The sequence below is a fragment of the Mixophyes fleayi genome, unplaced genomic scaffold, assembly GCF_038048845.1.
Source record: "Mixophyes fleayi isolate aMixFle1 unplaced genomic scaffold, aMixFle1.hap1 Scaffold_334, whole genome shotgun sequence".
In the NCBI taxonomy this organism is placed as follows: Eukaryota; Metazoa; Chordata; class Amphibia; order Anura; family Limnodynastidae; genus Mixophyes; species Mixophyes fleayi.
The window spans coordinates 84,364-95,094 of record NW_027447349.1 but is presented as its reverse complement, the minus strand read 5'-3'; the positions used below and the strand labels follow the sequence as shown (position 1 = coordinate 95,094).

The 10,731-nt window shown below is 47.9% G+C and overlaps 8 non-coding genes and 1 pseudogene across 8 annotated transcripts; all 9 read left to right on the top strand.

The window, feature by feature from the left end:
* The first annotated feature begins 705 nt into the window (after nucleotides 1–705).
* On the top strand, nucleotides 706–896 carry LOC142131199 (U2 spliceosomal RNA). Its single transcript, XR_012686355.1, has one exon. It is a non-coding gene; the product is annotated as a U2 spliceosomal RNA (small nuclear RNA).
* Nucleotides 897–1,715: 819 nt separating this feature from the next.
* On the top strand, nucleotides 1,716–1,906 carry LOC142131198 (U2 spliceosomal RNA). The gene has a single exon (XR_012686354.1). It is a non-coding gene; the product is annotated as a U2 spliceosomal RNA (small nuclear RNA).
* Nucleotides 1,907–2,726: 820 nt separating this feature from the next.
* Nucleotides 2,727–2,917, top strand: LOC142131197 (U2 spliceosomal RNA). The gene has a single exon (XR_012686353.1). It is a non-coding gene; the product is annotated as a U2 spliceosomal RNA (small nuclear RNA).
* Nucleotides 2,918–3,736: 819 nt separating this feature from the next.
* Nucleotides 3,737–3,927, top strand: LOC142131196 (U2 spliceosomal RNA). The gene has a single exon (XR_012686352.1). It is a non-coding gene; the product is annotated as a U2 spliceosomal RNA (small nuclear RNA).
* Nucleotides 3,928–4,746: 819 nt separating this feature from the next.
* Nucleotides 4,747–4,937, top strand: LOC142131194 (U2 spliceosomal RNA). Its single transcript, XR_012686350.1, has one exon. It is a non-coding gene; the product is annotated as a U2 spliceosomal RNA (small nuclear RNA).
* Nucleotides 4,938–5,756: 819 nt separating this feature from the next.
* Nucleotides 5,757–5,947, top strand: LOC142131193 (U2 spliceosomal RNA). Its single transcript, XR_012686349.1, has one exon. It is a non-coding gene; the product is annotated as a U2 spliceosomal RNA (small nuclear RNA).
* An 819-nt stretch (nucleotides 5,948–6,766) lies between these two features.
* Nucleotides 6,767–6,957, top strand: LOC142131192 (U2 spliceosomal RNA). The gene has a single exon (XR_012686348.1). It is a non-coding gene; the product is annotated as a U2 spliceosomal RNA (small nuclear RNA).
* Nucleotides 6,958–7,776: 819 nt separating this feature from the next.
* Nucleotides 7,777–7,967, top strand: LOC142131191 (U2 spliceosomal RNA). Its single transcript, XR_012686347.1, has one exon. It is a non-coding gene; the product is annotated as a U2 spliceosomal RNA (small nuclear RNA).
* An 819-nt stretch (nucleotides 7,968–8,786) lies between these two features.
* LOC142131222 (U2 spliceosomal RNA) lies at nucleotides 8,787–8,943 on the top strand (annotated as a pseudogene).
* Nucleotides 8,944–10,731: the final 1,788 nt, after the last annotated feature.

Sequence of the window (10,731 nt, the reverse complement as noted above, 5' to 3'; positions counted from 1 at the left end):
TTTTGTTTCTTATCTCTTTTAGCAAACAAGCATTTGCAGATAAGAAGACCCTTTTCTTTGTCCAAAAGGATTACTGAATTGATCCAATTATTCCTTTAATGGAGCAACTTGTGATTTGCAAATTCAATTGGATCTCCGAATGAATGAAACTATTAATCTGACGTAGTGTGTCTCCCTCTTGTGGACCCAGTGACATAATAAAGGCAAGTGAGGATTATGACACACACCTTTTAGAACCCTGCTGCTGTTGCAGCATGCAGCTTCCTTTTCTATTTACTTGCCGGTGGCCCGAGAAACAATTGTGATGCACCTTGAAGTGCTGTTTCTGTGACATGCTGTGAATATTCCGAAAGAAGCTGGGCAGACAGTGTGATTAATTGCCTGGGGAGACGAGGACGGAACGGCAGGCCGACTAATCAGCGGGCGTCGTTGCACTTATGGTCAAGGGGAGGAGTTAATGCAAATTTTGCAGGCATCTCGTTTGAAAAGTCCTCGGCTCATGTGCGTGCCTTTGCAGACAGAGAGGTGTAAAGAGGGTCCCAGTGAAGGTGTCAGGCTTTTCAGGCTAGTCGGGCCTAGAATGTGCAGCAATGGAGTGTTGTGGGCCGCCGCTGAAGAAAGTATACGGCGTGTGGCGTGGCTGTCTCCTACAGTTGTCAGGCCTAGCCTGAGAAGCGGGCGCTTTCCTGGGTCCCTTTTCAGGTTATCGCTTCTCGGCCTTTTGGCTAAGATCAAGTGTAGTATCTGTTCTTATCAGTTTAATATCTGATACGCCCCCTATCTGGGGGCCATATATTAAATGGATTTTTAGAACAGGGAGATGGAAGAAGAGCTTGCTCTGTCCACTCCACGCATTGACCTGGTATTGCAGTACTTCCAGGACCGGTGCACTTCTCTTATCCAGTTATCAAAAAATAGAATCATGTCTCTTTTCAGCAACAAAAAAACATAAGAACAGATTTTTGTCTCCTGTGTCTTATTTCGTGTCAATTTATTGTGTCTTTTTGTTGTTTTGTTTCTTATCTCTTTTAGCAAACAAGCATTTGCAGATAAGAAGACCCTTTTCTTTGTCCAAAAGGATTACTGAATTGATCCAATTATTCCTTTAATGGAGCAACTTGTGATTTGCAAATTCAATTGGATCTCCGAATGAATGAAACTATTAATCTGACGTAGTGTGTCTCCCTCTTGTGGACCCAGTGACATAATAAAGGCAAGTGAGGATTATGACACACACCTTTTAGAACCCTGCTGCTGTTGCAGCATGCAGCTTCCTTTTCTATTTACTTGCCGGTGGCCCGAGAAACAATTGTGATGCACCTTGAAGTGCTGTTTCTGTGACATGCTGTGAATATTCCGAAAGAAGCTGGGCAGACAGTGTGATTAATTGCCTGGGGAGACGAGGACGGAACGGCAGGCCGACTAATCAGCGGGCGTCGTTGCACTTATGGTCAAGGGGAGGAGTTAATGCAAATTTTGCAGGCATCTCGTTTGAAAAGTCCTCGGCTCATGTGCGTGCCTTTGCAGACAGAGAGGTGTAAAGAGGGTCCCAGTGAAGGTGTCAGGCTTTTCAGGCTAGTCGGGCCTAGAATGTGCAGCAATGGAGTGTTGTGGGCCGCCGCTGAAGAAAGTATACGGCGTGTGGCGTGGCTGTCTCCTACAGTTGTCAGGCCTAGCCTGAGAAGCGGGCGCTTTCCTGGGTCCCTTTTCAGGTTATCGCTTCTCGGCCTTTTGGCTAAGATCAAGTGTAGTATCTGTTCTTATCAGTTTAATATCTGATACGCCCCCTATCTGGGGGCCATATATTAAATGGATTTTTAGAACAGGGAGATGGAAGAAGAGCTTGCTCTGTCCACTCCACGCATTGACCTGGTATTGCAGTACTTCCAGGACCGGTGCACTTCTCTTATCCAGTTATCAAAAAATAGAATCATGTCTCTTTTCAGCAACAAAAAAACATAAGAACAGATTTTTGTCTCCTGTGTCTTATTTCGTGTCAATTTATTGTGTCTTTTTGTTGTTTTGTTTCTTATCTCTTTTAGCAAACAAGCATTTGCAGATAAGAAGACCCTTTTCTTTGTCCAAAAGGATTACTGAATTGATCCAATTATTCCTTTAATGGAGCAACTTGTGATTTGCAAATTCAATTGGATCTCCGAATGAATGAAACTATTAATCTGACGTAGTGTGTCTCCCTCTTGTGGACCCAGTGACATAATAAAGGCAAGTGAGGATTATGACACACACCTTTTAGAACCCTGCTGCTGTTGCAGCATGCAGCTTCCTTTTCTATTTACTTGCCGGTGGCCCGAGAGAACAATTGTGATGCACCTTGAAGTGCTGTTTCTGTGACATGCTGTGAATATTCCGAAAGAAGCTGGGCAGACAGTGTGATTAATTGCCTGGGGAGACGAGGACGGAACGGCAGGCCGACTAATCAGCGGGCGTCGTTGCACTTATGGTCAAGGGGAGGAGTTAATGCAAATTTTGCAGGCATCTCGTTTGAAAAGTCCTCGGCTCATGTGCGTGCCTTTGCAGACAGAGAGGTGTAAAGAGGGTCCCAGTGAAGGTGTCAGGCTTTTCAGGCTAGTCGGGCCTAGAATGTGCAGCAATGGAGTGTTGTGGGCCGCCGCTGAAGAAAGTATACGGCGTGTGGCGTGGCTGTCTCCTACAGTTGTCAGGCCTAGCCTGAGAAGCGGGCGCTTTCCTGGGTCCCTTTTCAGGTTATCGCTTCTCGGCCTTTTGGCTAAGATCAAGTGTAGTATCTGTTCTTATCAGTTTAATATCTGATACGCCCCCTATCTGGGGGCCATATATTAAATGGATTTTTAGAACAGGGAGATGGAAGAAGAGCTTGCTCTGTCCACTCCACGCATTGACCTGGTATTGCAGTACTTCCAGGACCGGTGCACTTCTCTTATCCAGTTATCAAAAAATAGAATCATGTCTCTTTTCAGCAACAAAAAAACATAAGAACAGATTTTTGTCTCCTGTGTCTTATTTCGTGTCAATTTATTGTGTCTTTTTGTTGTTTTGTTTCTTATCTCTTTTAGCAAACAAGCATTTGCAGATAAGAAGACCCTTTTCTTTGTCCAAAAGGATTACTGAATTGATCCAATTATTCCTTTAATGGAGCAACTTGTGATTTGCAAATTCAATTGGATCTCCGAATGAATGAAACTATTAATCTGACGTAGTGTGTCTCCCTCTTGTGGACCCAGTGACATAATAAAGGCAAGTGAGGATTATGACACACACCTTTTAGAACCCTGCTGCTGTTGCAGCATGCAGCTTCCTTTTCTATTTACTTGCCGGTGGCCCGAGAAACAATTGTGATGCACCTTGAAGTGCTGTTTCTGTGACATGCTGTGAATATTCCGAAAGAAGCTGGGCAGACAGTGTGATTAATTGCCTGGGGAGACGAGGACGGAACGGCAGGCCGACTAATCAGCGGGCGTCGTTGCACTTATGGTCAAGGGGAGGAGTTAATGCAAATTTTGCAGGCATCTCGTTTGAAAAGTCCTCGGCTCATGTGCGTGCCTTTGCAGACAGAGAGGTGTAAAGAGGGTCCCAGTGAAGGTGTCAGGCTTTTCAGGCTAGTCGGGCCTAGAATGTGCAGCAATGGAGTGTTGTGGGCCGCCGCTGAAGAAAGTATACGGCGTGTGGCGTGGCTGTCTCCTACAGTTGTCAGGCCTAGCCTGAGAAGCGGGCGCTTTCCTGGGTCCCTTTTCAGGTTATCGCTTCTCGGCCTTTTGGCTAAGATCAAGTGTAGTATCTGTTCTTATCAGTTTAATATCTGATACGCCCCCTATCTGGGGGCCATATATTAAATGGATTTTTAGAACAGGGAGATGGAAGAAGAGCTTGCTCTGTCCACTCCACGCATTGACCTGGTATTGCAGTACTTCCAGGACCGGTGCACTTCTCTTATCCAGTTATCAAAAAATAGAATCATGTCTCTTTTCAGCAACAAAAAAACATAAGAACAGATTTTTGTCTCCTGTGTCTTATTTCGTGTCAATTTATTGTGTCTTTTTGTTGTTTTGTTTCTTATCTCTTTTAGCAAACAAGCATTTGCAGATAAGAAGACCCTTTTCTTTGTCCAAAAGGATTACTGAATTGATCCAATTATTCCTTTAATGGAGCAACTTGTGATTTGCAAATTCAATTGGATCTCCGAATGAATGAAACTATTAATCTGACGTAGTGTGTCTCCCTCTTGTGGACCCAGTGACATAATAAAGGCAAGTGAGGATTATGACACACACCTTTTAGAACCCTGCTGCTGTTGCAGCATGCAGCTTCCTTTTCTATTTACTTGCCGGTGGCCCGAGAAACAATTGTGATGCACCTTGAAGTGCTGTTTCTGTGACATGCTGTGAATATTCCGAAAGAAGCTGGGCAGACAGTGTGATTAATTGCCTGGGGAGACGAGGACGGAACGGCAGGCCGACTAATCAGCGGGCGTCGTTGCACTTATGGTCAAGGGGAGGAGTTAATGCAAATTTTGCAGGCATCTCGTTTGAAAAGTCCTCGGCTCATGTGCGTGCCTTTGCAGACAGAGAGGTGTAAAGAGGGTCCCAGTGAAGGTGTCAGGCTTTTCAGGCTAGTCGGGCCTAGAATGTGCAGCAATGGAGTGTTGTGGGCCGCCGCTGAAGAAAGTATACGGCGTGTGGCGTGGCTGTCTCCTACAGTTGTCAGGCCTAGCCTGAGAAGCGGGCGCTTTCCTGGGTCCCTTTTCAGGTTATCGCTTCTCGGCCTTTTGGCTAAGATCAAGTGTAGTATCTGTTCTTATCAGTTTAATATCTGATACGCCCCCTATCTGGGGGCCATATATTAAATGGATTTTTAGAACAGGGAGATGGAAGAAGAGCTTGCTCTGTCCACTCCACGCATTGACCTGGTATTGCAGTACTTCCAGGACCGGTGCACTTCTCTTATCCAGTTATCAAAAAATAGAATCATGTCTCTTTTCAGCAACAAAAAAACATAAGAACAGATTTTTGTCTCCTGTGTCTTATTTCGTGTCAATTTATTGTGTCTTTTTGTTGTTTTGTTTCTTATCTCTTTTAGCAAACAAGCATTTGCAGATAAGAAGACCCTTTTCTTTGTCCAAAAGGATTACTGAATTGATCCAATTATTCCTTTAATGGAGCAACTTGTGATTTGCAAATTCAATTGGATCTCCGAATGAATGAAACTATTAATCTGACGTAGTGTGTCTCCCTCTTGTGGACCCAGTGACATAATAAAGGCAAGTGAGGATTATGACACACACCTTTTAGAACCCTGCTGCTGTTGCAGCATGCAGCTTCCTTTTCTATTTACTTGCCGGTGGCCCGAGAAACAATTGTGATGCACCTTGAAGTGCTGTTTCTGTGACATGCTGTGAATATTCCGAAAGAAGCTGGGCAGACAGTGTGATTAATTGCCTGGGGAGACGAGGACGGAACGGCAGGCCGACTAATCAGCGGGCGTCGTTGCACTTATGGTCAAGGGGAGGAGTTAATGCAAATTTTGCAGGCATCTCGTTTGAAAAGTCCTCGGCTCATGTGCGTGCCTTTGCAGACAGAGAGGTGTAAAGAGGGTCCCAGTGAAGGTGTCAGGCTTTTCAGGCTAGTCGGGCCTAGAATGTGCAGCAATGGAGTGTTGTGGGCCGCCGCTGAAGAAAGTATACGGCGTGTGGCGTGGCTGTCTCCTACAGTTGTCAGGCCTAGCCTGAGAAGCGGGCGCTTTCCTGGGTCCCTTTTCAGGTTATCGCTTCTCGGCCTTTTGGCTAAGATCAAGTGTAGTATCTGTTCTTATCAGTTTAATATCTGATACGCCCCCTATCTGGGGGCCATATATTAAATGGATTTTTAGAACAGGGAGATGGAAGAAGAGCTTGCTCTGTCCACTCCACGCATTGACCTGGTATTGCAGTACTTCCAGGACCGGTGCACTTCTCTTATCCAGTTATCAAAAAATAGAATCATGTCTCTTTTCAGCAACAAAAAAACATAAGAACAGATTTTTGTCTCCTGTGTCTTATTTCGTGTCAATTTATTGTGTCTTTTTGTTGTTTTGTTTCTTATCTCTTTTAGCAAACAAGCATTTGCAGATAAGAAGACCCTTTTCTTTGTCCAAAAGGATTACTGAATTGATCCAATTATTCCTTTAATGGAGCAACTTGTGATTTGCAAATTCAATTGGATCTCCGAATGAATGAAACTATTAATCTGACGTAGTGTGTCTCCCTCTTGTGGACCCAGTGACATAATAAAGGCAAGTGAGGATTATGACACACACCTTTTAGAACCCTGCTGCTGTTGCAGCATGCAGCTTCCTTTTCTATTTACTTGCCGGTGGCCCGAGAAACAATTGTGATGCACCTTGAAGTGCTGTTTCTGTGACATGCTGTGAATATTCCGAAAGAAGCTGGGCAGACAGTGTGATTAATTGCCTGGGGAGACGAGGACGGAACGGCAGGCCGACTAATCAGCGGGCGTCGTTGCACTTATGGTCAAGGGGAGGAGTTAATGCAAATTTTGCAGGCATCTCGTTTGAAAAGTCCTCGGCTCATGTGCGTGCCTTTGCAGACAGAGAGGTGTAAAGAGGGTCCCAGTGAAGGTGTCAGGCTTTTCAGGCTAGTCGGGCCTAGAATGTGCAGCAATGGAGTGTTGTGGGCCGCCGCTGAAGAAAGTATACGGCGTGTGGCGTGGCTGTCTCCTACAGTTGTCAGGCCTAGCCTGAGAAGCGGGCGCTTTCCTGGGTCCCTTTTCAGGTTATCGCTTCTCGGCCTTTTGGCTAAGATCAAGTGTAGTATCTGTTCTTATCAGTTTAATATCTGATACGCCCCCTATCTGGGGGCCATATATTAAATGGATTTTTAGAACAGGGAGATGGAAGAAGAGCTTGCTCTGTCCACTCCACGCATTGACCTGGTATTGCAGTACTTCCAGGACCGGTGCACTTCTCTTATCCAGTTATCAAAAAATAGAATCATGTCTCTTTTCAGCAACAAAAAAACATAAGAACAGATTTTTGTCTCCTGTGTCTTATTTCGTGTCAATTTATTGTGTCTTTTTGTTGTTTTGTTTCTTATCTCTTTTAGCAAACAAGCATTTGCAGATAAGAAGACCCTTTTCTTTGTCCAAAAGGATTACTGAATTGATCCAATTATTCCTTTAATGGAGCAACTTGTGATTTGCAAATTCAATTGGATCTCCGAATGAATGAAACTATTAATCTGACGTAGTGTGTCTCCCTCTTGTGGACCCAGTGACATAATAAAGGCAAGTGAGGATTATGACACACACCTTTTAGAACCCTGCTGCTGTTGCAGCATGCAGCTTCCTTTTCTATTTACTTGCCGGTGGCCCGAGAAACAATTGTGATGCACCTTGAAGTGCTGTTTCTGTGACATGCTGTGAATATTCCGAAAGAAGCTGGGCAGACAGTGTGATTAATTGCCTGGGGAGACGAGGACGGAACGGCAGGCCGACTAATCAGCGGGCGTCGTTGCACTTATGGTCAAGGGGAGGAGTTAATGCAAATTTTGCAGGCATCTCGTTTGAAAAGTCCTCGGCTCATGTGCGTGCCTTTGCAGACAGAGAGGTGTAAAGAGGGTCCCAGTGAAGGTGTCAGGCTTTTCAGGCTAGTCGGGCCTAGAATGTGCAGCAATGGAGTGTTGTGGGCCGCCGCTGAAGAAAGTATACGGCGTGTGGCGTGGCTGTCTCCTACAGTTGTCAGGCCTAGCCTGAGAAGCGGGCGCTTTCCTGGGTCCCTTTTCAGGTTATCGCTTCTCGGCCTTTTGGCTAAGATCAAGTGTAGTATCTGTTCTTATCAGTTTAATATCTGATACGCCCCCTATCTGGGGGCCATATATTAAATGGATTTTTAGAACAGGGAGATGGAAGAAGAGCTTGCTCTGTCCACTCCACGCATTGACCTGGTATTGCAGTACTTCCAGGACCGGTGCACTTCTCTTATCCAGTTATCAAAAAATAGAATCATGTCTCTTTTCAGCAACAAAAAAACATAAGAACAGATTTTTGTCTCCTGTGTCTTATTTCGTGTCAATTTATTGTGTCTTTTTGTTGTTTTGTTTCTTATCTCTTTTAGCAAACAAGCATTTGCAGATAAGAAGACCCTTTTCTTTGTCCAAAAGGATTACTGAATTGATCCAATTATTCCTTTAATGGAGCAACTTGTGATTTGCAAATTCAATTGGATCTCCGAATGAATGAAACTATTAATCTGACGTAGTGTGTCTCCCTCTTGTGGACCCAGTGACATAATAAAGGCAAGTGAGGATTATGACACACACCTTTTAGAACCCTGCTGCTGTTGCAGCATGCAGCTTCCTTTTCTATTTACTTGCCGGTGGCCCGAGAAACAATTGTGATGCACCTTGAAGTGCTGTTTCTGTGACATGCTGTGAATATTCCGAAAGAAGCTGGGCAGACAGTGTGATTAATTGCCTGGGGAGACGAGGACGGAACGGCAGGCCGACTAATCAGCGGGCGTCGTTGCACTTATGGTCAAGGGGAGGAGTTAATGCAAATTTTGCAGGCATCTCGTTTGAAAAGTCCTCGGCTCATGTGCGTGCCTTTGCAGACAGAGAGGTGTAAAGAGGGTCCCAGTGAAGGTGTCAGGCTTTTCAGGCTAGTCGGGCCTAGAATGTGCAGCAATGGAGTGTTGTGGGCCGCCGCTGAAGAAAGTATACGGCGTGTGGCGTGGCTGTCTCCTACAGTTGTCAGGCCTAGCCTGAGAAGCGGGCGCTTTCCTGGGTCCCTTTTCAGGTTATCGCTTCTCGGCCTTTTGGCTAAGATCAAGTGTAGTATCTGTTCTTATCAGCTTACCAACTACCCGGTGGAGGTTATGCTGAGTGTGGCTCATCCGATAGCGCACTCTAACATTGGTGAGGGGCTGATGTAGACTCTGCTGCATGGTGCACTTGTCTCTCTCCTGCCCAAAACCCAGAGGACATACCTGAGTGTGGCTCATCCGATAGCACACTCTAACCCTGGTGAGGAACTGTTTGAGACTTGTGTTACCCGATCAAAGCCGGCCAGGAGCAAGAAGACCGACCCCGGGGAAGAAGCGCTGCCGACCCCCCCTGCCTGCCGGGAAGAAGACGCCGGGAGCACCTCCGGCTGAAGAAGCCCTCCTCTCCTCGGGCCCTGCTCCACTGGAAGAAGCGCCTCCTCTTCAGCGGAAGCCCCTGCTCCTCTCTACCCAGCGGGAGGACATCTGCACTGCTCCCTCCACCCCGGACGACCAGCCTCTCTACCCCAGGAAGAGCCAGGACGATGGCCTCAGCTACCCCAGCTCCTGCCTCCACCCCTGCTCCTGCCCCTGGGAAGAAGGGAGGAAAGACGACCGCCCCGAAGCCTCTCCCCGTGGCCGGAACCTCTGCCTCCACCACCCCTGCTGCTGCCGGACAAGGCCAGCCCAACCAGGACACCCCCCAGAAGACCCCCACCCTGGAACCCTGGATGAGGCAGACCGTGGTCCTGAAGCTGAAGGAAGTGGAAGGAAGGGTCCCAGACATGACGGCCGAGACCTTCGGCAAGAAGATGATCCTGGACCAGGGCTTCTCCAAGGCTGAAACCCTCAGCGTGCAGAACTACCTGAAAGGGATCTGGTACATCACCTTCGCCTCCATTGCCATCTGCAAGAGGTACTGGGAGGCAGTGAAGACTGCGAGACCGGAGTCCCCCTTCTCCCGCTTCGTGGGGAACTGCCCCATCCAGAGAGAGGAGAGAAGAGTCACGGTCTCCATGAGAAATCCTCACACCCCTGGTAAGGACATCGCTACCTTCCTGAGCCGCTTCTGCTCCGTGGTCAAGGACCCCTCCAAGATCCTGGATGTCAACGGCTTCTGGACAGGCAAGTGGTCCATTATCATCAGACTGAGGAAAGACAGCACGGCAACTGACGGACTCCAACACCTGCCATCAAGCTTTGCCCTGGGCGGCTCTGCCGGCCTCCTCCACTATGCCGATCAGCCGAGGAACTGCAGAAAATGCGGGGAAGCTGACCACATGGCGAGAAGCTGCAAGGTCCCAGCCTGCAGGAACTGCAAGGTGGCGGGGCACGAGTCCAAGGATTGCCCAAGAAAATTGTCCTGCAACCTCTGCGGCCTGGCCAGCCACATCTACAGGGACTGCCCCCAGAGGGCCAGATCCTACGCTGCAGCTGCCGGGATTGGACTGCCGGAAAGCGGACCTGCCCCTGCCCTGCAGCCCAAGCCAGCCCAGAGGAAGCAACAGAAGCCCACACCGCAGCCAAGAGCTGGTAAGATATCTCCCACCCCTGTTGTGACAGCACCCCCCTCCCTCCCCGCTGTCACAACACCCCCCCCCCCCTGCAGTAGCACTAACCCCCTCCACCGCTACTGCAGCTCCCTCCCTTTCCCTGGAGGATTTCCCCCCCCTCCTCCCTCTTGTGTCTGCAGGTGAGGAGAACAAACAAAGAAGGAAGCGGAAAGAGCTGGACAGCCCAGCTGGCGACTCTGACCCTTCCAAGAAAAAGGCAATCGAGCTGGAAGAGGACCCTCTCCCGTCAGAGGGGGCCCTGGTAGAGATGGTGGATGAGCTGCTGGATTCTGAGCAGGAGGAGGAAGAATTCCTACAACTGCCCCAAATCTGCCTATTCGACCAGCTAGAGGAGAAAGGTCTGCTCCCACCCGAAGGGGACACGGGCAGACCGGACCAAGTCCCACCGGACAAGGAGGGTAACTGATGT